The sequence below is a fragment of the Lutra lutra genome, chromosome X (genome assembly GCF_902655055.1).
Source record: "Lutra lutra chromosome X, mLutLut1.2, whole genome shotgun sequence".
Lineage (NCBI taxonomy): Eukaryota > Metazoa > Chordata > Mammalia > Carnivora > Mustelidae > Lutra > Lutra lutra.
In genome coordinates this window covers 79,138,255-79,162,711 of record NC_062296.1, presented here as the reverse complement: position 1 = coordinate 79,162,711, position 24,457 = coordinate 79,138,255, and the positions used below count along the sequence as shown (strand labels likewise).

The following is a 24,457-nucleotide window of genomic DNA, read 5'->3' as shown; positions in this document are numbered from 1 at the left end:
TTGCCCATTGACCTAGCCCTGAATTTAATGTCTCCATCATTTCTTAATGGTCTTAACTCGGTTGTGTCTTAACATTTCTTCTCAGAAGTGCTTATATTCCCTCCATTGAGATAGGAATTACCTCTCCTGCATCTTCGTAGTCTTTTGCTTTGATTTTGGTTTTTACCAGTTGCATGTGCTGTTCCAGAATAGTCTTTAATGGTTAAAAGCTGTGTTTTTGCTTAACCTTTGTCTTTCTGACTATAGTGCAGATTTGATTTTTTAAACTGACTTAATGTTTAAATTGACAGGGTTCTGTTTTGTTTTGCTTTGCTTTGCTTTCTTGCTTTTCCTATAAACTGGCATGTTTATCACCCTCTGTAATTCTTTAAATTTTTTATCATTATCAAAGGGAAGCAACCCCAACTTTTCAATTAGCAATAATTGCACCTCAGATAAATCTCATTGGCTATGATATTGCCACTGCACAAAGCTTACAACCTTAACTTTTGAAATTTAATTGTGTCATTGTGATGGCTTCAGTTACCCAGTAGCCCCAGGCCAAGATCTGGTATTAATTTGCACGTGATTAGTCAGTGCTTATGTATAATTTTAGGCTGTTCTACCGTGTCCATATAATAGGTGCTCCCCCTCATATGCAGGGAAAACCTATCATCAATTGGTCTCATTCCTAGAGGACTTCTTCCTATAGATGTTACATGAATTTATTCACACCCATCAGCATTCTCTTACCTGGTGGTCGCTAGGACAGTGACTAGACGGAATTAGTAGCCTGCCACAGAGCTCAGTTGAATTAACTTTGATTGCATTCTGCCCATGTAAAGGCCTTGGGAAACCTTTTTCCCCTTGGTCTGTGAGCCCTGCTAGCCTTAGCACCGTCCCTTAGAGCTTAAGGCTTTAACCAGCTGCGTTCACAAAAAGATAAGTTTGCTGGCTAATTTTACACACTCATGTGCTTTGGTTGTTTTAAGAAATTATTGTAGGGACGCCTCGGTGGCTCAGTTGGTTAAGCGGCTGCCTTCGCCTCAGGTCATGATCCCAGCGTCCTGGGATCGAGTCCCACATCGGGCTCCTTGCTCAGCAGGGAGCCTGCTTCTCTCTCTGCCTCTGCCTGCCACTCTGCCTGTGCTCGCTCTCCCTCTCTCTCTCTCTCTCTCTCTCTGACTAATAAATAAATAAAATCTTAAAAAAAAGAAATTATTATAAAATCAGACTCACAAATAGGATCATAAAACCAGGTCTGTGTGTAAGTCTGGTTTTCTCTGTCTCTCTTCTTCACAGCCCACCCCCAAGATTCATTCAGTGAGTGTTGCTGCGCTGCGCCTCTGCCTTGTGTGATCTGTAAAGGGCACAGTGTAAGCAAGACCTGGGTCCTGCTTTAGACATAATAATACTTGGGATCCTTTCCTTTTTTTTTTTTAAGATTTTATTTATTTGACAGAGAGAGATCACAAGTGGACAGAGAGGCAAGCAGAGAGAGAGAGAGGAGGAAACAGGCTCCCTGCGGAGCAGAGAGCCCGATGTGGGACTCATCCCAGGACCCTGAGATCATGACCTGAGCTGAAAGCAGCGGCTTAACCCACTGAGCCACCCAGGTGATTGGGATCCTTTTCTTATTCATATATTCACCCTCTGAACAGCTACTTTTTATAGAGCTGAGCTTGTTCTGGAGAACACTCACATCCCTTATTTTTTACTTTTCCCATTAGATACTAGGGTTGTTGACATTTTTCCGATGGAAAAACCACCTCAAATTGATGAAATGACCCGCCTGAGGTAGCAAAGCTGGGGAGTGTGAGAGCCCAGCATTCTTTCTGCTGTCTTGCAACTGCCCTTTTCTTCATCTAGTAGAGAAACTTCATCCTGACGGCAAATGACTACTAGACGGGAATGGCTCGGGCAAGTCCCCCATGGAGGTGGAACCTGAGCTCAGCCTTGAAAAGTGGGTGAGACTGTGAACACACACAGTTGCAGGCATGTAGTCTGAGACTAATTCTTGCTTGCTTTTCTTTAAGTGCTCTATTGCTTATCCGGCTTTTACAAATTAAAGAACATCATTTGACAAATGCATGATGATTTTAAAACATATCTGAATTGGAGATTTGGTCAAAAAGCGCTTATTAAGAGGCTGGTTTATGTGAAGCTTTAAAACCAACACTGGAAGCTGGGAGGCTCTTGTCTCTTCACTCCCCACCGTAACTGGTGGTGGTGCTTTGAAAGAGGTTGACTCCATCCTGTAGGATACATCTGTCAGAAGTGTATCAAAATGTTTTCCTATCTTAAATAATTTAACTCAGAATATAATCATGTAAGTATTTTGACATGAAAATGTTACATACTGTGATATATCCATTTAGCTTAAAACAGACATCTTTAAGTTTAAAAGAAAGAAGTATGGCAAGACAAAACAAAACAGAAATAGGAATTAAAAGATAAATGACAAACTGAACTAGTTTTATTTAGAAGAGGCAACTAAAGTCCTGTTAACACTAGGACAGTAGAATGTAAAAATGTTTTACTTTGAAGCGTGGTTCTTTCTTTCTTTCCTTTTTTTTTTTTTTTTTTTTTTTTTAACGATCATCATGGTGAGTGTTTAGACATATGCAGGACCTGTTCATAAAGTACATGTTTGCTGTAGAAATAATTCCAGTTGTATTGGTGGATTACAGATTGTCTTACCAAAAATATTATAGATGCTAATAAGTCAGTAAAATCTAAGATAAAAGAGTGGGTCTGCACCTGAGCCTGTGTTCAGGAAATTATTCAGCAGAGCACACTTTGGTCTCTCTTAGTCAAGGCTTTATCACATTTAACAAATGTGCCACAGTAAATTTATTAGTATGCTACAAAGAAATTTTCAAAATAATTAAGACTAAACTACACTTGTCAAAATAAATGAATGAAATACAATTTTGAATCATCTTTCTTCACTTATTGCTCATTTGCATAATTCAGTAACTTACACAGGAGTCTTTCAGTCATTGGTGTGAATTAGCAAGGTTCTGCTATTCCTTGTTGTACGGGTGGGAATTATGCTACCATGTAATTAGCTATTCCAGACATGGACTAACGGGAAATACCAAAGGGCACAGCAAAATCTAAAGAGACAAGGCAGGGAATCTAAAGACAAGAGACAATCAAAGACACCCAACAAACTCAAGCTGGTAGACCACAGGGAATTTTGAATGAAGCCTCTTAATTTATTTTGAGAATAAGAAATCAGTAGTATGAGAGAAATCTCAACAAGATTAGCTGACTAAGCCTACTTAAAAAAAAATATCTCTATAGTGCATGGTGCGCCAGGTTAACCACTCCTGTTTGTTAGTCTGTATACAGCTCAACAAATAGCCGGCAAGTCCTTTCATGGGTATATAGTGGCTTTCCATTGAGGTTTTCACTCTTTGAAGGAGGTCGTTTATACCAATGAGATCTGTAGATGCAAATTGCTTTCCCTATATGTGAGGGGTCATTACTTTCACAGCCTACTTGCTCATCTCTTTTATAGAGGTTTTGTTATTTTTCTGCTGCTCCCAAAGGAATGATGTTAATCACACAGACCCCCATACCCACCCTCCAACTCAGCATCCAAATCTTTTCCCTCCAGCTCTGTGAAACTTTTGTGTTCTGATCTTTGGGAACAAAGCAAGCTGTTGTCAGGAGCCCTTAGCCCTGAATTAGGAAACTTTTTACTTCTCTCAACCTGGAATTTTTTATTTTTTATTTTTTTAGATTTGCTTCTCTTTTCACCTAATTCAAAGGAAATACCTTTCTCATTGCAGCAGAGTGTCACTGTAACATGCTGGGGCATGTGGGAAATCTTGGAAGGGAAGCAGTGTCCTGAGAATGTCATTTTCGGTTTGGATTCCCAGATGATGTGAGCTCATAGGAACCAGAGGAACAGAAACGTGAAGAGATCAGTTTAAGGGTTAGCTGTGAAAACCTAACTTCTGATCCTGTTACTAAAAGGCGGGGGAGATAATGTTAGCCTTTTGCCTAAGCTTAAAGAATCATGCAAACACTCATAGGTTTTAGCCTATAATGTTCAGGAGTCTTAGGAAGAAGGGGCTTCAGACGCATGGTAGGAGCACTCGGTAAATATTTGTTGTTTCTTTCCTCCTCTTGCCTTTCATCCTCCCTTCCTTCTCTCCGCTAGCATCTGTCGAGTACCAAGGGCACTGACTGGGACTCCCGAAAGGCAGTATAGGGTAATAGTTAAAAGCTTGCGCTCAGGAGCCAGAATAGCCAGTTCAAGTGTTGCCTTTCCACCTCTTGCTAAGTAAGTAAGCTTGGGGTATGTGACGAACCCCTCTACTGCCTCATCTGTACAGCTTGCCTGAGAGTGACACCTGCCTCGTAGGACTCTAAATTGAACAGGATGATATCTAAACACGGTGATACGTAAAATGCCTAGAACAGTGTCTGGCACACAGTAAATATGCAACAAACACTAGCTGGTCTTATTGCTTCCAAGAATAACATTAATCCAGACCGCTGTTACGGTACTTAGTATTACAGTTGCTGTGTGGGTTTCTGTAGCCTCTCATTGCCCATGCTTAGTTGGTACTTGTATCGCCAGCATCTAGCACACCAGATGTGTTTTAAGTGATCCACTCTTCATATAAAACGGTTACAGTATGAAACAGGCATGGTCCTTGGTCTCAAAAAACTTAAAATTGATCTTGGTAACTCCTTTTTTAGTTTCCTTACATGAAGTATATTAGAAAAGGTAAATTTAATTCTCATTGTTAGTGCTAATGGAAGAGATTGAAACAGAAATAATCTGTAAATAGTTTCCCTTTTGTTGAGATATGTCCCTTTGGTATGTTTTCCATTAATATTAAGCAATCTGCACCAACTACTGGCTCCTTTCTAGGGAGGGTAAAAAATAGTTCTCTTTGTGTCCTAGAAGGCAGCCAAACCAAGTTCCCAAATCATGTACCTTTTAGCAGATTTCTTCTTAACAGCCAGGATGGTTTGGGGGTGTTTTTTTTTTAACACTTCTAAAAATAACACATGCCCAGATGCCACTGTTAGATATCTGATTCAGTAGGTCTGGGGTGGGACCCCAGCAGCAGTGCATTTTCGAAAACTCCACAGTGACTTCGACGCACACCCACAATGTTGAGAATCTTGGAGTTAGTGAAACTCTTCAAACTTTAATATTGCTTCTTGTCAAATATGCATTAAGTTTGACTTCGATATAGAAAGGGAGATTGGGTGGCATCCAGATAACAATTTAAATAGACAGTGGAAGGGAAAATGAAGTCAAACACATGAATTATTTCCTAGATAAAGGAATCATTTATGGTACTATATGAACTAATACAGCATTTGAGAATAAAGTGAAGGAAAAAAATGGGCTAGGGAAAAGTAAGTAAGAAGAAACTGTTTTCTGGTAATGAGCAAATGGAAGATGAAATAAATGCATTTCAACAAAATTGGTTATAAAGAACATGTTATTTTCCCCATTAACTTACATCATAAAAGTAGGAATGGGCTGCCATGGAGGATGGGGAATCCTCCAGAAGACTGGATGGGTAACAGGGAAGGTACTGAGTTAGAGGCTAACCCAGCACTGGTATTTAGGCATTTCCACAATTGGATTTTGGGGACTTTCCTACCCCTTGTCATTTTCTCCTTATATCTGGGCCCAGCCAGGTGGATCCTGGTAGATCAGCCTGCAGTTTCATATTGCTACCTGTCCCCAAAAGGTCTGGGACAGGATGATATCCTGGAGGTATTAGAAAGACACCTCTGAGTGCCATGGTCATAGGTTGGGCTTACCTTGGATATCCAGGTAGAAGAGGTAGCTTGGCTTGCTCCATTTCCCGGTGTTAGAGTCTTAGAGCTAGAAAAGAGTCACTGTTGGCTTTCAGATCACTCCCTTTTGCCTAGAAGGATTGAGACCGCACCTCCGTGGTCCCTGCAGATTAGACCCCTCACTGGTCCCCAAGCAGGCCTCGCATCTACCATGGCTCCCCCTCCCAGCACCTGGGTTTCCCGTGCGTGCATGGCCCACCTCAACCCAGTCTCCTCCTGTTGGTATTCTGTTCACCCTTTAAGACCTCCCAGCTAGCAGTGAGCTCTCTGGCCTCTGAACTCCTGCAGCGAGCATTATAACTCTGAGGACCGCACCATGCCCGCTGCGTTACTGTATGTCTGATGGCACCTTGCACGTGATAGGAGTCCAACAGATGGTATGTGAAATTAATGTCTTCTAGGATACTTCATAGTAGAAACATAGTTTGTTTTTTATAGAATGATATTTCTAGAATACTCTTCTGAGTCCATCCTGTTTTCTTTTTATTGCTGTTTTATTTCCCATCACACCCTCCAACCACATGACAAAATGTTTTCTGTCCATGTATGTCCATACATTCATCCAACACAGACTTAATTTCCCACCTTAATTTACCTCCTTTCTGATAATTCATAATAGAATTTGGCTATGATAGGATGTACCACCAGGACATTTCATAAATGCCCCCCTGAAAATTTATTTGTTCAAACCATTAGGTTATATAAATCACACTGATCCCCTACTATATTAGTGGGGTAAACTAAAAAAAATCTAGGAGTTTACCCTGTCCAGACCTACCCATTGCCCTCCAGAAAGTATATACAGTCCACAGCAGTTGGTCATTTTGCCTGCAGGTTTTCTAGTGATGTAGAGTTTTAGCTCTTTAATGACCTTGCTGTCTTTTGAATTTCTCCCGGCATTTCAGATGGGTTGCTTGGTTTACGAGTCTTTATGACATCTCAGAATGCCCAGAGGCCATCTCCAGATAGGTGTCTGAAGGTCAGGAGGTGAGCGGCTGCTGAGAGGCTTGTGCGCTGTTCTTCCCTTGTCTCCCCAGGAGCCCGTCAGTTGAGCGGCATGCAGGCACACATACTGGCGGAGGGGTCAGCTTGTAAACACGGGTCAGCTTATAAACACGACTCTGAGGAACGGGCCAGGGCTGGGGAGAAAAGTCAGAAGCCCATGTGGTACCTATGTCTTGGGTGTAACCTGAGAGACACACTCTAATGGAGTAATCCTTGCACACTGTCATTGCAGGAGACTGAACAAGTTAGAAAATCTGTTCCTGGTTTGCCCGTGACTCGCTTTGTGGCATGGGCAAACACCATTATTACTCTTTGATTTAGTTGTCTTATTTGTTCAAAAAAGGAAAAATAGTATGTGTTTAAAAAGCACTCTGAAATTCCTCTGAAAGCAGGTCTCTAAGTGCAAAGTACTATTGTTGTTTTTATCGTTGTTATTAGTGTTCTGATATGATTTTGTCCTACACCATGTAGTTCACAGATATTTCCATTCTCACTGATGAATCGCAAAACACTCCATGTCGTTCCGTCTCATTGCGTTGGTGATAGTTTAGCACATCTTTTTTTAACCCCAGTTAGATATACGTCCAAAATAGATATCATTAATAAAAATACAATTATCAAATTAAATGTATCTATACGGCTTTCTATTGTTTTTTAAACCTCCTTAAAAACATGGTTACCAACAACTACTAAATAAGACCTTTAATTACTGCCAATCTCCTCTTGAAAGTAACAGTGCTTATCTTGAGTAGTTTGAACTGTTAAGTGGTATTCAGTACTCGGTGGGGTTGTAATGCCATTATGAAGTATACCAAGTAGGTGATAAATAAGCATGAGAAACCACATACTTGTATTAGAGACAATATTTCAATTATCAACTGAATAAAAAGGCTACAACTGCTGGTTATTTCAGGTGGGTATATCATAAAAATATAGTTAAGTATGCTTGGAATAAAAAGTTGTGTATGCGGGGCGCCTGGGTGGCTCAGCGGGTTAAGCCGCTGCCTTCGGCTCAGGTCATGATCCCAGGTCCTGGGTTCAAGCCCCACATCGGGCTTTCTGCTCAGCAGGGAGCCTGCTTCCTCCTCTCTCTCTGCCTGCCTCTCTGCCTACTTGTGATTTCTCTCTGTCAAATAAATAAATAAAATCTTTCAAAAAAAAAATCTCTATTCACAGAACACATAACAAGTGTCATTTAAAAAAAAAAAAGTTGTGTATGCTTCCATATTCCTACAGAAACTTCCAAATTTAATGGGCTCTTGAGTGTACAGCCTTTAAATTATTGGGAGAATGAAAAGATTTGCTTTGCTTTCTGGATTTAAGCTTTCCAAAAAATTGGGATTTTTTTTTTTTAAATAACTCATACATCAGAGACCAGTGGCTTTTATATAATGTAATATAGTTCTCCCCCCAGACATCCAGTAATTTTCCAGTGAAGTGGCAATGAAAAAAAGAAAAATAATTTCTTTAACTACAGTAAAATCTGGGTATAAAATCATGTGAGAATAATAGTATCTTTCTCCTTTTCTGGGCATTTGGTTTAAGAGGACATAAACTAATTATTTTCTAAATGTGGTTCATTTGTTATCTTTTTTTTTTTAGATTTTATTTATTTATTTATTTATTTATTTATTTATCTATCTATTTGCGAGAGCGGGCACGAGTGTGCATGAGCAGCAGGAGGGGCAGAGGTAGAAGCAGGCTTCCTGCTGAGCAGGGAGCGCAATCTGGGGCTCCATCCAAGGACCCTAGAATAATGACCTGAGCCAAAGGCAGATGCTTCACTGACTGAGCCACCCAGGTGCCCCGTAAAATATTTAAAGTCCATGGTTTGTTTTTGGGTTTTGTGGGGTTTTTTTAGATTTTATTTATTTATTTGACACAGAGAGAGCACAAGCAGGGGGAGCAGCAAGTAGAGGGAGAGGGAGAAGCAGGCTCCCCCGCTGTGCAGGGACCCCCCCCGATGCGGGGCTGGATCCCAAGACCCTGGGATCATGACCTGAACTGTAGGCAGCTGCTTAACTGACTGAGCTACCCAGGGGCCCTGATGTGTGTGTTTTATTAAGTGTCCTAGTTTAGTAACCTTACAAATAACTTTGGTACTAGGGAGTGGTAATTTACATAAAATAAATAACACTGTGAATTTCCATTTTACCATGAGGGGCAATAAAGACTAAATTATGTGCATTTATTTGTGAGAGTGTCCTAAGACATGGGACCAAGGAGAAGAAAATATAGCTGCCATGGGGTCTTAGAAACTGGAGATCATGTAGTGGAGCTAGCCATAGGCCACATATGACCTCTAAATGTGTTTAATTTGCCTGAACATTTTTAATTAGTTGCTAGAATTTTAAAAACTGGACATTTTATATAAAATGTCAAATTTCTAGCCTTTTAAAAAAAGATTTAGAGAGAAAAAGAGAGTACGTGAGTCTGGGGAGAGGCAAAGAGAGAGGGAGAGCGAATCCTCAAGCAGATTCCATGCTGAGTGTAGAGTCCGATGTGGGGCTTGATCTCACAACCCTGAGATCATGAACTGAGCCGAAATCAAGAGTCAGATGCCCAACCAACTGAGCCACCCAGGGGACCCAGTTTCTGGCTTTCTTTCAAAAATTTGTAGTTACCTCTCTGGGTCAGTGTTCCTGAATGGCAGCAGTGGCTGGAGCTGAGTAGCAGCTGGCAGTTCAGACAGAACGTGAGCTCTCTGTTTGCCACAGCCTAACCACAGCCTGCCTCACTCTGTGCTTACCATGTTGCTACTGTAGGCACTGGTTTGCTAAAAATACCTGGAGGCATGTTTTTTTTCCTTTTTTTTATAACAAAAAAAAGAAGAAGGAAAGAAACTGTAAACTTGAGATTTAAACAGTTAAAAATATCCAACATTGAAAATGCAAAAAGATGAGCATAACCTTGGGGGCACCTCAGTCTGTTGGGGTTCTGACTCTTGGTTTCAGCTTGGGTCTTGATCTTGGGGTCCTGGATTAGGCCCCATGTTGGACTCCACACTGGGCTTGGAGCCTCCTAAAAAAAAAAGATGAGAGTAACTTTAGTAGTACAATGTCATTTAAAAATATGGAACTTACTAGTGCTAACCTTTTTGTAGCACCCTGATCCTCACAGCATCCTGGGGAATAAGATAACAATTACATACTCATTTCTCCAAGGAGAAAATTGAATATTCATGAGGCTCATTAATTTGTCCAAAATCACAACCGCTAAGTGTTGCAGCTGAGGTATATGGCAGCTTCAGGTGTTAGAGTAACACTGTCCACTGGAAGTGTCTGCGGTGACAGAGATGTTCTGTGTATCTGGTGTCCCATGTGGTAGCCTCCAACCACATGCTGCTACCGAGTACTTGAATGTGGGTTGGAACGGAGCGACTGAATTTCTAAAATTTTATATAATTTTTATTAAATTGAAATAACCATGTGTGATTGGTGACTATTTTATTGGGCACTGCGGGGCCCTAGAGGTCTTCTTTTCTTCATCATCTTGTCTGTGTATTCATCAGTCTTATTCTGTTTAATAAAACTCATCAAGAAGGGGCACCTGAGTGGCTTCGTCGGTTAAGCATTGGACTCTTAGTTTTGGCTCAGGTCATGATCTCGTGGGTGGTGAGATTGAGCCCTGCTTTGGGCTCACCACTCAGCAGGGAGTTGGCCAGATTCTTTTCCTCTGTCCCTCTCTCCACTTTCACTTTCTCTCTCTGTCTCTCTCTCTCTCAACTAATTAAGTAAATCCTTTTTAAAAAAGAAAAGAAAAACCGATTTCTGTAAGGGGCCCCTGGGTGGGCAGTCATTTGAGCCTCCGACTCTTGAGTCTGATTTCAGGATCATGGGATTGAGTCCCACATCAGCTCCATGCTTAATGCAGAATCTGCTAAAGTTTCTCTCTTCCTCCCTGTTCTTTCTCTCTCTCTCTCAAATAAATAAATAAATCTTCAAAGAGAGAGAGAGAGAGGGATTTCTGTAAGGTTTTCTTCAGTTACGTCCCAGTGGCAAGCATCCATTCCATGAGGAGTTCAAGATATATTGAATATTTTCTATATCTGCATAGATTTTCCTCCATAAGGGTTTTTTTAAGATCTTATTTATTTATTTGACACAGAGAGAGAGAGATCACAAGTAGGCAGAGAGGCAGGCAGAGAGGGAGGGGGAAGCAAGCTCCCTGCTGAGCAGAGAGCCTGATGTGGGGCTCGATCCCAGGACCCTGAGATCATGACCTGAGCCCAAGGCAGAGGCTTAACCCACTGAGTCACCCAGGCGCCCCTAAAGGTTTTGATTATATACAGTAGTGGTTGGGGTTTGGGGTTTTGTTTTGTTTTGTAACAAAGTTAGGGGGAGGGACCCACTAGTTCTTATATAAAGAATCTCAAGATTCCTAACGGATAAAGAGCATAATTCAAGTTGAGTTTAGACATCAAAGAAGGTGACCAGGACAGTTTCCTTTCCTGATCTTTTCTTATGGTCTAGGATACAAGTGATTGTTATGGAATCATGGAGGAAACTGAACATTCTCTGATGCTTAGCTGGTCTCATTTGGACCAGAGTGACTTTCAGAAAGGTGGCTGTTAGCTAACCTCTCTGTCAGTTAACATATATCATTAAATCTCAAATGGAAATGATTTAAGACACATCCTGGTTTCAGAGACCTTAAAACATGAGAGAGGGGTTCCATCTTAGAACTGGTGAAATATGGTTTGACAGTGGGCTTCATCTCCATTTTGGTCAGCCTATATATAACCAGAGACAGCGTTGAGATGCAAATATTAACTCCTGCTTTGCCCTGTGGTGAATTAAACCATTCCGTTTGGCTGTCCCCTTCCATACTACCTTATGCTGAATAAGTTTAATTAATGGAAGACTTTCTCTTGGTTAGGAATAGGTTTAAGGTCTTGCCCGGTAACAATTTGATCACCATATTTACTTCTTTAAACATCCTTCTACCCCCGTCAATGCAGACAAGAGTATTTTATTATCATGAAGACTACCAGCACAAGCTTGGCCAATCACCTTCTAGCATACAGGCAATTCTGCAGCACTCCTTTTTAGAATACCACATGCTGTAACTCATAGTATCATATTAGTCATCCAGATAGACCATTTGTTTTTAAATACCGAAGTGTTTACCTGAATTTTCCCCCTTTTCATTTTCCTGCCCCACTTCACCAGTCCATTGTCACTGCAGTGACAGATTTACTTACATGCCTTGGTAGTCTCACTTTCTGTTATTTTAAAAAATATGTTCCTATGTCTCCATAATGGTATTCTTAAACATCTTAAAATATTAGTTGTTATGGAGCAGGTTCGTGTCTTTATTTTTCATTATGTTCTCTTGAATCTTGCCTTTATTCAGACTTTGAAGTACTTCAGCACTTCTAAACTCCTGCCCTAAAATTTCTGTACCAGTCTCACTCTCTGGAAACTGAGCATGCCTTCTGAAATCTTAACTGCCCTTGAAAGTAATTTTGGAGTTTGAATCTTTAAATATGGAAGTGTTTCTTGCCCACAATGGAGTCTGGCACCTAATGGTTACCATTTCGGACCCTGCTGTGAAAAGTTCCCAAATACAAGCCATTCAAAGTTAACACTTAATGTAAAATGCATGGGTTAGTGAATATCATTTATTATGTAGTAACAAGGAGTCCTAAGTGCTTTGGTAAATGTATTGGTTTGAACCATATAAAATTGCTGACATTTGACCATTCTGATCTACCAAAATTAGAAACTTCACATGATCCATCCTAATATTATAGGTTTGGACAGTCTCCGCTTATTTAAACCACTTTCTCTACTTTTGCTGTTTTCTCTTATTTTTTCCCTCAGTTAGTAGTTTTCATCCAGCAGCCTTCTCCTTGCTACTACCCTTTTCTATTTCGCAGTTCATAACATTTTTTCTAGTGCTCTTCTCTTGTCAACTAATTGCCCAAATCTATTTAGCTTCAGAATTAGTAGCACAAAGAAGGCAAGTTGCGTAGTACCTCTGATGCAGTCAATACTTAACCATTTCAAGTGTTTGACCTGTTTTGAGATTTTCATTATCCTAAAAGATTAGTGTCATTGAATACATTTATTGCCCCATAAATAAGCCACCATAGGTCCCTACTTCCCAAATGGAAAAGGCGAAAGGTAAAAATGCTACCTTTTTGTTCAGTACTAACAGAGGCCATGCTATGTGATCTCTTATGAATTATGACATGATTTTGCTAAAGCATCTCTGGAGAATACAGTTAACTAAACACACACCCGTTGGTATATTCAGCTTTCACTTAACTGAATGTAAATTAGTAAATCCCTGTAGTTTTTGTAACATTTTACTGTCTTGGGGGTCTTTACCTTAAAAAAGAAATGTAATCTATTACATTTATTAGAAGCAAGAGAGATATCAACCATCACTTGGTTTGCAACGAGAAATTGTACCATTTAGGGGCGCCTGGGTGGCTCAGTGGTTAAAGCCTCTGCCTTCGGCTCAGGTCATGATCCCAGGGTCCTGGGATCGAGCCCCACATCTGGCTCTCTGCTCAGCAGGGAGCCTGCTTCCCTTCCTCTCTCTGCCTGCCTCTCTGCCTACTTGTGATCTCTGTCAAATAAATAAATAAAATCTTTTTTTAAAAAAAGAAATTGTACCATTTATATCTCTGTCCTCTTGTATTTGTAATTTTTCCTAATTTACAGGGGTATATAATGACTGTTCATGATTCAAACTCATCCATATTTTTGTCGTTAGGAATTTGCCATTTTCATTTGAAGATTTGTCAGTAGTAGTTGGTTATGTCAAGTAAATAAAAAAATTAAAATCCCTATTATTGAACTACTCAACCCCTTACATGTGGTAATGCTACTCTTGCCCCATAATCTGCTAAATAGACATGATTTTCCCCATTTTACAGATGTGAAACTAAGGTCAGCTTAAATTATTTCCTAGGATGGTTATCTAAATCTAGGGACAGACCCATAATTGAAACCAGGGGCCAGCTGACTCCGAAGACTTTAACCCCACCCATCACTCCACTCTTCCTCTATGGCATACTTCCTAGCTATTTAAAAACTATCCATTTCAGGGGCGCCTGGGTGGCTCAGTGGGTTAAAGCCTCTGCCTTCGGCTCAGGTCATGATCCCAGGGTCCTGGGATCAAGCCCCGCATCGGGGTCTCTGCTCAGCGGGGAGCCTGCTTCCTCCTCTCTCTGCCTGCCTCTCTGTCTACTTGTGATCTCTATCTGTCAAATAAATAAAATCTTTAAAAAAAAAACTATCCATTCACTGTGGTGCATCTCATACTATATATTATTGTCCTATATTTTGTTATAAGTTTGTTATAAATTATAAGTTTGTTATAAGATACTCACTGATCAGATACACTGATCAGATACTCACTGATCCATCAGGGAAATGCAGATCGAAATTACAATGGGCTATAAACTCACAACTGTCAGAGTGGCTAAAATCAACAACCTGAGAAACAGTAGGAGTTGGCAAGTATGTGGAGAAAAGGGAACCCTCTTTCACTGTTGGTGGGAATACAAACTGGTGCAGCCACTCTGGAAAACAGTGTGGAGGTTCCTCAGAAAGTTTTAAAAAAAAACTACCCTATAATCCAGTAATTGCACAACTAGATATTTACCCAAGAACATAAAAAACCCTAATTCAGAGGGATACATACACCCTGATGTTTATAGCAGCATACCTACAATAGCCAAATCATGGAAAGAGACCACATGTCCATTGACAGATGAATGGATAAAAAAGATGTGGTTAAAAGAGAGAGATGGGGTGTGTGTGTGTTACACACGTGCATACACACACACACATGGAATATTACTCAGCCGTAAAAAGAATGAAATCTTGCCATTTGCGGTGACATAAATGGAGCTAGAGAGTATAATGCTAAGAGAAATAATTCAGAGAAAGACAAATGCCATATGATTCTACTCACGTGGAATTTTTTTTTTTTTGTATGTGTAATGTAAGAACCAAAACAAATGAGCAAAGAGAAAAAGAGGACAGGATGGGAGGTGCAAACCAAGAAACAGACTTAACTCTAAAGAACAAACTGCTGGTTACCAGAGGTGAGGTGGGTAAGGGGATGGGTGAGACAGGTGTTGGGCACTAAGGAGGGTGCTTGTGGTGGAGCACCGGCTGCTGTATGGAAGCGTTGGATCACTTTATTGTACACCTGAAACTAATATTACACTGTATGTTAACTGGAATTTATTTTATTTTATTTTTTTTTTTAAGATTTTATTTATCTGACAGAGAGAGATCACAAGTGGGCAGACAGGCAAGCAGAGAGAGAGAGAGAGGAGGAAGCAGGCTCCCTGCAGAACAGAAAGCCCGATGTGGGACTCGATCCCAGGACCCTGAGATCATGACCTGAGCTGAAGGCAGAGGCTTAACCACTGAGCCACCCAGGTGCCCCTTAACTGGAATTTAAATAAAAACTTAAACGGATAAACATAAGTTTAGATGCAAAACAAAACAAATATTTACTGATGGCCTACCATGTACCAGACGTCCTGTGGCATATTCTACAGGAGAGAGAGAAGATAATTTCAGACAATAAGAACCCCTACTGGGACAATATAAAAGGGGATGGTTTAACGGATACAAAGTTCTTTGTAAGGAGGTGGCATTTGAGCTGAGACCTGAATGACAAGAAGAAACCAGCCATTGGAACCTCTGCAGACAGGATATTCTAGACCAAGGGCAAGGTGAAAGGGCCTGGGCTTTCAACAGCAAGGGGCAGGTGCAGCTGGAGTAGAACAAGGAGAGAGTAATAGAGATGAAGCTGAAGAGTTAGGCACGGGCTACATCCCAGGTCAGCGGTATAAATAGTATTCTGGGCACATTGGCAAGCTCTTCAAGGCTTTTAAAAAGGGGGAGTGGCATAATCTGATGTATGACTTAGAAAACTCTGGCTACTGTTTGGTAAGTGACACTGAATTGTTTGTATTTCCACCGCTTTTGGAAGGCTCTCTCTACCAAGTGTCCAGCTCCAGGAAATACCCCATGTTTTCCCTCTGGAAGTGACACACACAGACTTTGAGGAAAATGCTGAAGCCTAGAAAATTGTGTATTAACTAGGGAGAGTTTAAAGCCCCACAACTTGAAAAGGTGACGGGGATAACCAGCCTCATTCCTCTCAGCGTGGTGTTTGTTGCAGGCTGTGCACACCTGGAGTGGGACAGTGGCTACCTTTGTGAAATGTGTTGCCCCATACTTAGGGTAGGGATGGCAATCAGGAATCGTGTTTGTATACACGTTCTTGCTAGATAGTAATAATCAGTGTTGGAGAACCATCCACATTGGTTCCAAGTGCCCTCTTATTTATAAGTATTACGAAGACGCCCTTTTGATTTTCTTTTTTTAATATATATATACATTTGAAATAGGTCATTGGCTTTTTAAAAATTAAATCTATCTTTTACTTAAATACATCTTTTGAACTTTGGAGTGTGAGGGTTGAATTTTTTGGTGAGGACGTAATCGTTTGGGTTTGTTTTTGATTACTTTAAGAAATGCTTCCAGCAATAGTAGAAAATATTAATTCCTTTAAAAATCTGGCGGTGTTGTTAGATCCACATTTGCTTTTCTGTGTTTTTGTGAACAACTGATCAAATTAGATTCGGCACTCTTGGCTTGTGGTGATTTGAAATTGAAATGGAATATATTAAAGCAGCCAACCACACTGATTACATTGCAAGCCTCATTTAATTTCATACATTCACACATTACAGTGAAAGGCGGCTTTTTTTAATGCGTGATTGTGACTATACATTGAGCAACTCCAAAGGTCATCTGTAATGGGTGCATAATTTGTTAGTGTTAGATATCTGATTTATGGTAGGTGTTCCTCAGCCTGATTTGTTCTAGTAGTAAATATGGTGAGCATCAAGAAGTGTAATCTCTAAGAAGTTCAGCTTGTCGCATTTGGCGGTATTGTCTTATTCTTCATTGGTCAGTAGACCACAGTAAATCACAGAATAGCTGTCATCCTCAAATCACGGAAGTGCTGGTACTGCACTCCGATTGCACAGGGGTTAAATGAGCTATTCTTTCTAAGAGGGCAGGCTGGCCCAGGTTAAGGTGATAAGAGTATTACCGGCTCAGCTAACAGCTCTTGTTCACAGCTACTTGAGCCTTACTCCCAAAAAGTTTGTAAAAGGACTTTTTCGGCTTCACAAGAGCAAGAACATTTGTGAGTTTGCTCTTTTTATCCGCTTTCCCCCTCCTATCAGTGAGTTCTAACTTCATTTACTCTGTGCTTTTCTGTGTGACAGCCACTGTGGGGGGGCCCAGAGATCCAGAGCATGATTAGGGCACAGTCTCTGCCCTCGAGAAGAGGTCGGTCAAATAGAGCCATTTGTCCCACCGTGCCGATGTTATGACGTGAAATGGCTTTAATGCTGTCAGTGACTCAGGATCACGGCTCACTTCAGCCAGCCCCCATTGTTCCAAACTTGATCACAAGTTGGGCTGAGTACTGCGCTCTGAGAAAAAAGCCGTGAGTTGCTTTTTGAGGACTGGCCTGTAGTGTTGCCTTTTATTCTGTTCACGATAGTAGAGACATGTTCATGTTGATTTGATGTTACTTGCAGTTTAAGATTTGTTCAGAGATGTGTGGATTTGTTTTGGTGGGCTTTGATCAGCCAGTTTGTTATTTTTCTCCTCTCAATAACAAAAGGCTCCTAAACCATTTTTAAAAGCTTTATTATTGAAATTCCTGAATGGCTGGGGGGTGGAGAATAAAAGGAATATTCTACCCAACTCCTATTGAAGGAGTTATTTTTAAAGCTTTTTTTTCCCCACCTCACAGATTTATCTTTTTGTGTGTATGAGAACTGTTTAAGTTCTACTCTCTTAGTGAATTTCTTTTCTACAATACAGTGTCCACTATATGTCCACTGGATCCTCATACCTTATTCATCTTATAGCTGCAAGTTTGTACCATTCTACCAAGTTCTCCCTGTTTCAACCCCTAGCAACTATTTTTCTTTGTTTCTATGAGTTTGATGTGGTTTTGGTTTTTTGCTTTTAGGGTTTCTTTTTTTTTTGTTTCATTTTTTGGTATTTTTTTAGATTCTACATATAAGTAACACCATGCTGTATTATTAGTCTTTCTCTGGCTTATTTCGTTTAGCATAATGCCTTCATGGTCCATTCATGTCATCGCACATGGCAGGGTTTCTTTTTTTTCTTATGACTGAATAATAGACCACATTTTTATCTAGTTATATATGGACAGATAGGTTAGATTATTTCCATGTCTTGGCTATTGTGAATAATGAAAACTTTTAAAAATATAACTCACGATTTCCTAGGAAATTCATTCCATTGCGAGGAGCAAAATAGACTTTAGAGGTTAATGTAACAAAAGAAATAAAAATCGAAGGAGGATTGAAACAGAGCTGTGTTCCTACTCTGCATTCTATGTAATTCTAGTTCTACTAGTATTCCCTATCCCCCTGACCAAAGAAGTTTAGAAACTGCTTTTTTTTTTTTTTTTTTTTAAGATTTCATTTAGGGGTATCTGGGTGGCTCAGTGGGTTAAGCCACTGCCTTCGGCTCAGGTCATGGTCTCGGGGTCCTGGGATCGAGCCCTGCATCGGGCTCTCTGCTCAGCGGGGAGCCTGCTTTCCCCCCCCCACCCTCGCCTGCCTCTCTGCCTACTTGTGATCTCTGTCTGTCAAATAAATAAAAAGTAAAATCTTTTAAAAAAACAAAACAAAAGGGACGCCTAGGTGGCCCAGTTGGTTAAGCGGCTGCCTTAGGCTCAGGTCATGATCCTGGCATCCTGGGATTGAGTCCCACATCGGGCTCCTTGCTCAGCAGGGAGCCTGCTTCTCCGTCTGCCTCTGCCTGCCACTCTGTCTGCCTGTGCTCACTCTCTCTGACAAATAAATAAATAAAATCTTTTTAAAAAATAATAAAAAATAAAAAACAAAACAAAAACAAAAAAACAATCTACCAGGCACCAGGCTTACTGTTTCTTTCTTTTTTTTAAGATTTTATTTATTTATTTGACAGAGATCACAAGTAGGCAGAGAGGCAGGCAGAGAGAGGGGGGGAAGCAGGCTCCCCGCTGAGCAGAGAGCCCGATGCGGGACTTGATCCCAGAACCCTGAGACCATGACCTGAGCTGAAGGCAGAGGCTTTAACCCACTGAGCCACTCAGGCTCCCCTCTCTGTGTATTTATCTGGTTACAGGAATAGTTTGAGAAATACCAGAATCATATTCTAGCAGTTGTCTATTCTCTTTTACTTTTGATTAATAAATAGTAGAAATTCAGGTCTGTACTGTCCCCTGAAATACTTTACACAATTTTTATTCAACATCTTTTATGTGCTTTGTCATTGTGAGAGGTAAAAAATAAGTGTCAGTGTGGGCCTGATTGAACACTGAGTGATGAAGTAGGCCCCTGACCATAAGACAGCACTAAACCATGTGGAAAAGTCTTTGGCAGCAACAGAAGTATCAACACAGCTCCGATGTCCTACATTCCGGTTGCCTAGATATGTTGATAAAAAGCCAAAAAAGTATGGAAGAAGCAAGAGGGGACTAAGCACATAGGCAAAAAATGGCCAGGAGGAAAGACATACTTAGCACCCATGAAGTAGAATTAATAGTAGTGATGGAATGAGGACCAGGAGGACAACTGCAACAAAGAGGCCAGCATCTGGCTGGGTGAGAACAGACAGCACCTGCACCTATGACATCATGTCGCCTAGGTGTTTTGGATGTTGCCAGCTCCCAGACCACAGGACTCATGGACACTGTCATATCACACATAAGGCCATCAGCTGAGATAGTTTAACATTTTAACAGTGCACCATGCTCTCCAGATGTGGGGAATCACAGACTCACACGGCTTTAGGGACTACATGAGAAAACTAATACAGCAGGTCACCTGGAGGAAAAATCAGTGATTGGGACCATTGTATAACATGTGTTTTCATACAGAAAACATAAGCTCTGTTTTACCACATACTTTGGTTTTTAAAGGGGAGCCAGAAATATGGATGTTTCTGGAATTACTTTGTTTTTAAGCTTTGGCTCCAGTTGTTTTTTTTTTTTAAGATTTTATTTATTTGACAGACAGAGATCACAAGTAGGCAGATAGGCAGGCAGGGTGGGAGGGAAGCAGGCTCCCTGCCAAGCAGAGAGCCCGATGCAGGGCTCGGTTTCAGGACCCTGAGATCGTGACCTGAGCCGAAGGCAGAGGTTTAATGCACTGAGCCACCCAGGTGCCCCTTGGCTCCAGTTTTTATTTCATCTTGTTATGTTTAATAAACACCAGGGGATACTGGGTGAGAATGTGTGAACTCTCCTACATTTGCTGAAAGTAAGAAGTTGTTATAAAAAATCTTGCAGTATCTAGTAAAGTTGACGTGCACACATGACCTATCAGTTGCAATTGTCCATATATACCCTAGAGACCCTCTTACACCACGCTCACAGAGACTTGTAGGATGAATATCTCGGCATTGTTTCAGACTGTCCCCCAGATAAGCAAGTTGCAGATAGCAAAGCGCATATGGAATGTTCTCTGTGAATTTTATAAACAATGCTAGGACAGCCTCCGTGTACTGTTTATGCTTACACAGAACACACAGCAAGGAGACACATCACTTGCAGGAGAGTTGTTACCTACAGGAAGGAGGGTTGGGAAGCCAGATGTACTAGGAAGTCATTGAACATTTTAAGCAAAGAAAGGATATGACATAATGGCTTTTTTAAAGAGGTCACTTTGGGGCACTTGGGTGGCTCAGTCGGTTAAGCATCTGCCTTTGGCTCAGGTCATGACTCCAGGGTCCTAGGATCGAGCCCTGGATCAGGCTCCCTGCTCAGTACGGAGTTTGCTTCTGCTTCTCCCTCTGCCCCCACCCCACTTGTGTACATGCTCTCTTCCCACCCGCCAAATGAATAAATAAAATCTTTAAAAAAAAAAAAAAGAGGTCACTTTGACCACTCTATGGACAATGTACTGTAGGAGAACTAGAGGGTAAGCATGGAGAGCAGGTAGAAGGTGTTAAAGTGGGAGAGATGTAGCTTGAATTCTTCACAGTGTAAATGTACCTCTAAGCCAGGGTTTCTCAACCTTGGCACTGTGGGCATTTGGCGCTTTGTCATTCTTTAATGTAGGGAATGTCCTGTGCACTGTAGTAGGCATAGCAGCATCTCTGGCCTCTACCTACTACACACCAGAAGCAATCCTCACCTCCCAGTTGTGGCAACCAAAAATGTTTCCAAATGTCTCAGTTAAGAACCACTAGTCTACACGCAGTGTATTACTGTGAATTCCAAGTGTAAATTTCCAGTCCATATATAAGCCACCCAGGCTGAGCTTAAATAAGTTGGGGGATTTTGTGGAGGAGGGAAGATTTGAGGTAGTCTCTGCAGGCAGCTAGAATACATACAGACTTCCCAGAGACACTACATCTTGAGTGTTTTAGAACAGAAAATAGAAAGCTTTTCCTTAATTGTATATTCCCCTCTAGTTTACGCCCTGCCCCTGCTTCTCCAAGACTTCCGAGATGCTTGCAAGAGGTCTGTTCATTGGCTGCCTGGGTGGCTCAGATGTTGTATATGCCTTGGGCTCAGGTCATGATCCCAGGGTCCTGGGATCAAGCCCAGCATCAGGCTCCCTGCTCAGCGGGAAGCCTGCTTCTCCCTCTCCCACTCCCCCTGCTTTGTTCCCTCTCTCGCTGTGTCTCTCTCTGCCAAATAAATAAAATCTTTTTTAAAAAAAGAAAAAAGAGGACTATTCATCCACTCTTTATTTCCATAGCTTTTAGTTCAAGCAACAGCTCTCTTGCTAACACCAGGGTCCCCTCCAAATCCAGGGGAATCTTTCCAGTCCGTCTTTATGTTACCGTCACCTTCACTCCCTCAATTGTTTTCTTTTCTTTTTTTTTTTAATTTATTTATTTGAGAGAGAGAGAGAGATCACAAGTAGGCAGGGAGGCAGGCAGAGAGAGAGGGGGAAGCAGGCTCCGTGCTGAGCAGAGAGCCCGATGCGGGACTCAATCCCAGGACCCTGAGATCATGACCCGGGCCAAAGGCAGAGGCTTAAGCCACTGAGCCACCCAGGCGCTCCCTCAATTGTTTTCTGCTCTTAAAATGTTATTTCCTTACGAAATAAAAAATGTAAACCACAGTTCATGTATAGGAATATTAATCTCCACATTACTGAAATTTGAAAATATGTGCCTCCTCTGCTTCATAAAATAGTACACAGCCATTAAAACCCACTTTTACAGAAATGTATCATGTACAAGGAAGCATTACAGTGTGGATTAAGAAAACCAGGTTTCAAATTTTTGCAGTCAGTATACTCTCACCCACACTAACACACATGTATTTATGCACATGAGTTTAGCAAAAGGCTGGCAGGGAGTGCACTGAGATGTTAGCATTCGTTTCCTGACAGGCAGTGTGTTACTTTAATAATCCGCAAGGAGAGTGGTGTACTGAAAACACTGGCTTCTCCAGTTTCCTGCATTCTCTTCCCTCTCTGTGCATTCTTCAGGCATCCTCTCATCTGTACCCTACACACTGAGAATTCCCAAAGCTGACCCTCCACCCATCCGGTCCTGTTTCAGACTGACTTAAGACTCTACCTGGTGATGTTCTGCTGTGTCCACTTGGATGTCCCAGGAATATCTCTCAAAAATAAGCATGTCCCAAAGTGAATCTGTTTCATCCCTCTTTCCCTGTGAGCTTTCCTTTTGCCTTTCCTGTCCCAGTCAGTGGCATTCACCATTTGTCCCGTCACCTAAGTTAGAAGGCATCCTACCCTTCTTTGCTCCTTCCTCCATATCCAGCCCACTCCAAGATTTGTGAGCTGATTCTGCCTCTGAGTCCATCCCGTAGCACTCTCCCTCCCCCCCCCCCACTTTCACTCGCTACCCTTTAGTTTAGGTGGTGCTCTAAATAAGATTCCTAGACAAATCCTACTGGTCTTTCCGCTTCTAGACCAGTTCTGTCCAACATGGTAGCCACTAGCCCCATGTGGCTTTTGAGCACTTGAGATGTGTTGTAAATGGCAAATACACTTCATTAATATTCTTGTATTGATTCCATGCTGAAATGATAATATTTTAGAGGCATTGGATTAAATGAGACATACTGTTGAAATCTTCCTTGCCTGTGTTATTTTAGGGTTTTTTTTTTTAATGTGTCCACCAGAAAATTTCAAATGTCATACGTGGCTTGCATTATCTCTCTAATGGATCCTTAGGCATCTGACTGCACCCCCCCCAACTTTGATTTGTTCTCTGCACTGCTGCCAGAATATGCTGAAAACCAGACTCCCCTAGCTAAAAATCATTTGAAGTCCTTTGGGATAAAATGTAAGATTAGTTCAGCACACACTGCCTTCCCTAAAGGCATTTGGTTCAAAAACTTTTGAAACACTGCTGTCCAAACAAAGTATCCAGCTAGATTGAGCAGGTAGGTTGGCAGCTTTCAACCCCTAATCTAATGACTGTCATCTCTGTGGCACCTCTGCCTTCAAATACTCAATAGCTATTAGACAGTTGGTACACTGTAAGTAGATGTAAAGAGAGCCCTGTATCAATGCTGCATTGGTACTGAACAGAAATTTTAAGACAAGCCATTAAGGGACAACCACATTCCTAATGCTCCTTTTGAAAATTCTCTGCTGGGTTCTGCACCTTGTCCTAGTGGACCAGATGTTTGAGTGGGTGTTCTGAAGAGGTGGAAGTGGCGGTGAGGATCTAGCCTCCACCTACAGGAGGTGATGGTGGGCGAACCAAGTGGGAGGAGAAACCCCAGTGTATTGATCGTGCCAGAAGGATTAGATGAAAAGCTACAAGGTCTGAAAATTTGGTGTTTATGAGATGATCTGTCTTTGGGAGGTGGGGGGGGGAACCATAAACAGGAGGATGTTGGATAAAATGGCAGAACAAAAAACGGGTTGTATAAATTTATTAGTATTTAGTACAAATACTAAATAAACTTATAATTAAAATAGCTGTCAGGGCACCTGGGTGGGTCAATCAGTTAAGCATCTGCCTTTGGCTCGGGTCATGATCCCAGGGTCCTGGGATCAAGTCCTCCACTGGGCTCCTTGCTACCCCTCCCCGCTGCTCATGATCTCCCTCTCTCTTTTAAATAAATAAATAAAATCCTTTAAAAAAAATTTTTAAATAAATAAAACAGCCGTCTCCTAACTCTGTTTTGGCCATCTGGAATGTGTCTTATTTGTCCATCAGTATATGTCTAGGATGGCTGACAGACTAAGAGAACCATAGCTGAGGATATTTACCAAGGTGGAGGTTGCTAGGTTGTGTTCTCATGGGCATGATTTGATACATATACAATACTGTGACAGCCATCTAGACAGAACTAAAGTTCTTTTCACGTACTGAAATACTGTTTTTACTTTGGCTTTGATGTTGAACCACTATCAGAGGTTTGATTTTTCTATCACTGTGTTACTTTTCCTTCCTCAGAGGACTGTGATATGTTGCATGTTCAGAGAAGGGTATCTTCAGCTTCCTCATGGGGTAGTAGCACATTTTTAGGGGAGACATACTTGCTAGAAGTTTGCTGCTAGTTACTTCTTCCATAACCCTGTGACTGAGCTGCCATAAAGATGCCTCCTGCACAG

At 41.3% G+C, this 24,457-nt stretch overlaps 1 protein-coding gene and 1 pseudogene across 2 annotated transcripts in view; one reads left to right on the top strand and one right to left on the bottom strand.

The window, feature by feature from the left end:
• The window catches only part of POLA1 (DNA polymerase alpha 1, catalytic subunit), a 307,958-nt gene that overhangs the window by 247,948 nt on the left and 35,553 nt on the right, over positions 1 to 24,457 (top strand). The gene's annotated exons all lie outside the window — the stretch shown is intronic.
• On the bottom strand, positions 352 to 474 carry LOC125092470 (uncharacterized; annotated as a pseudogene).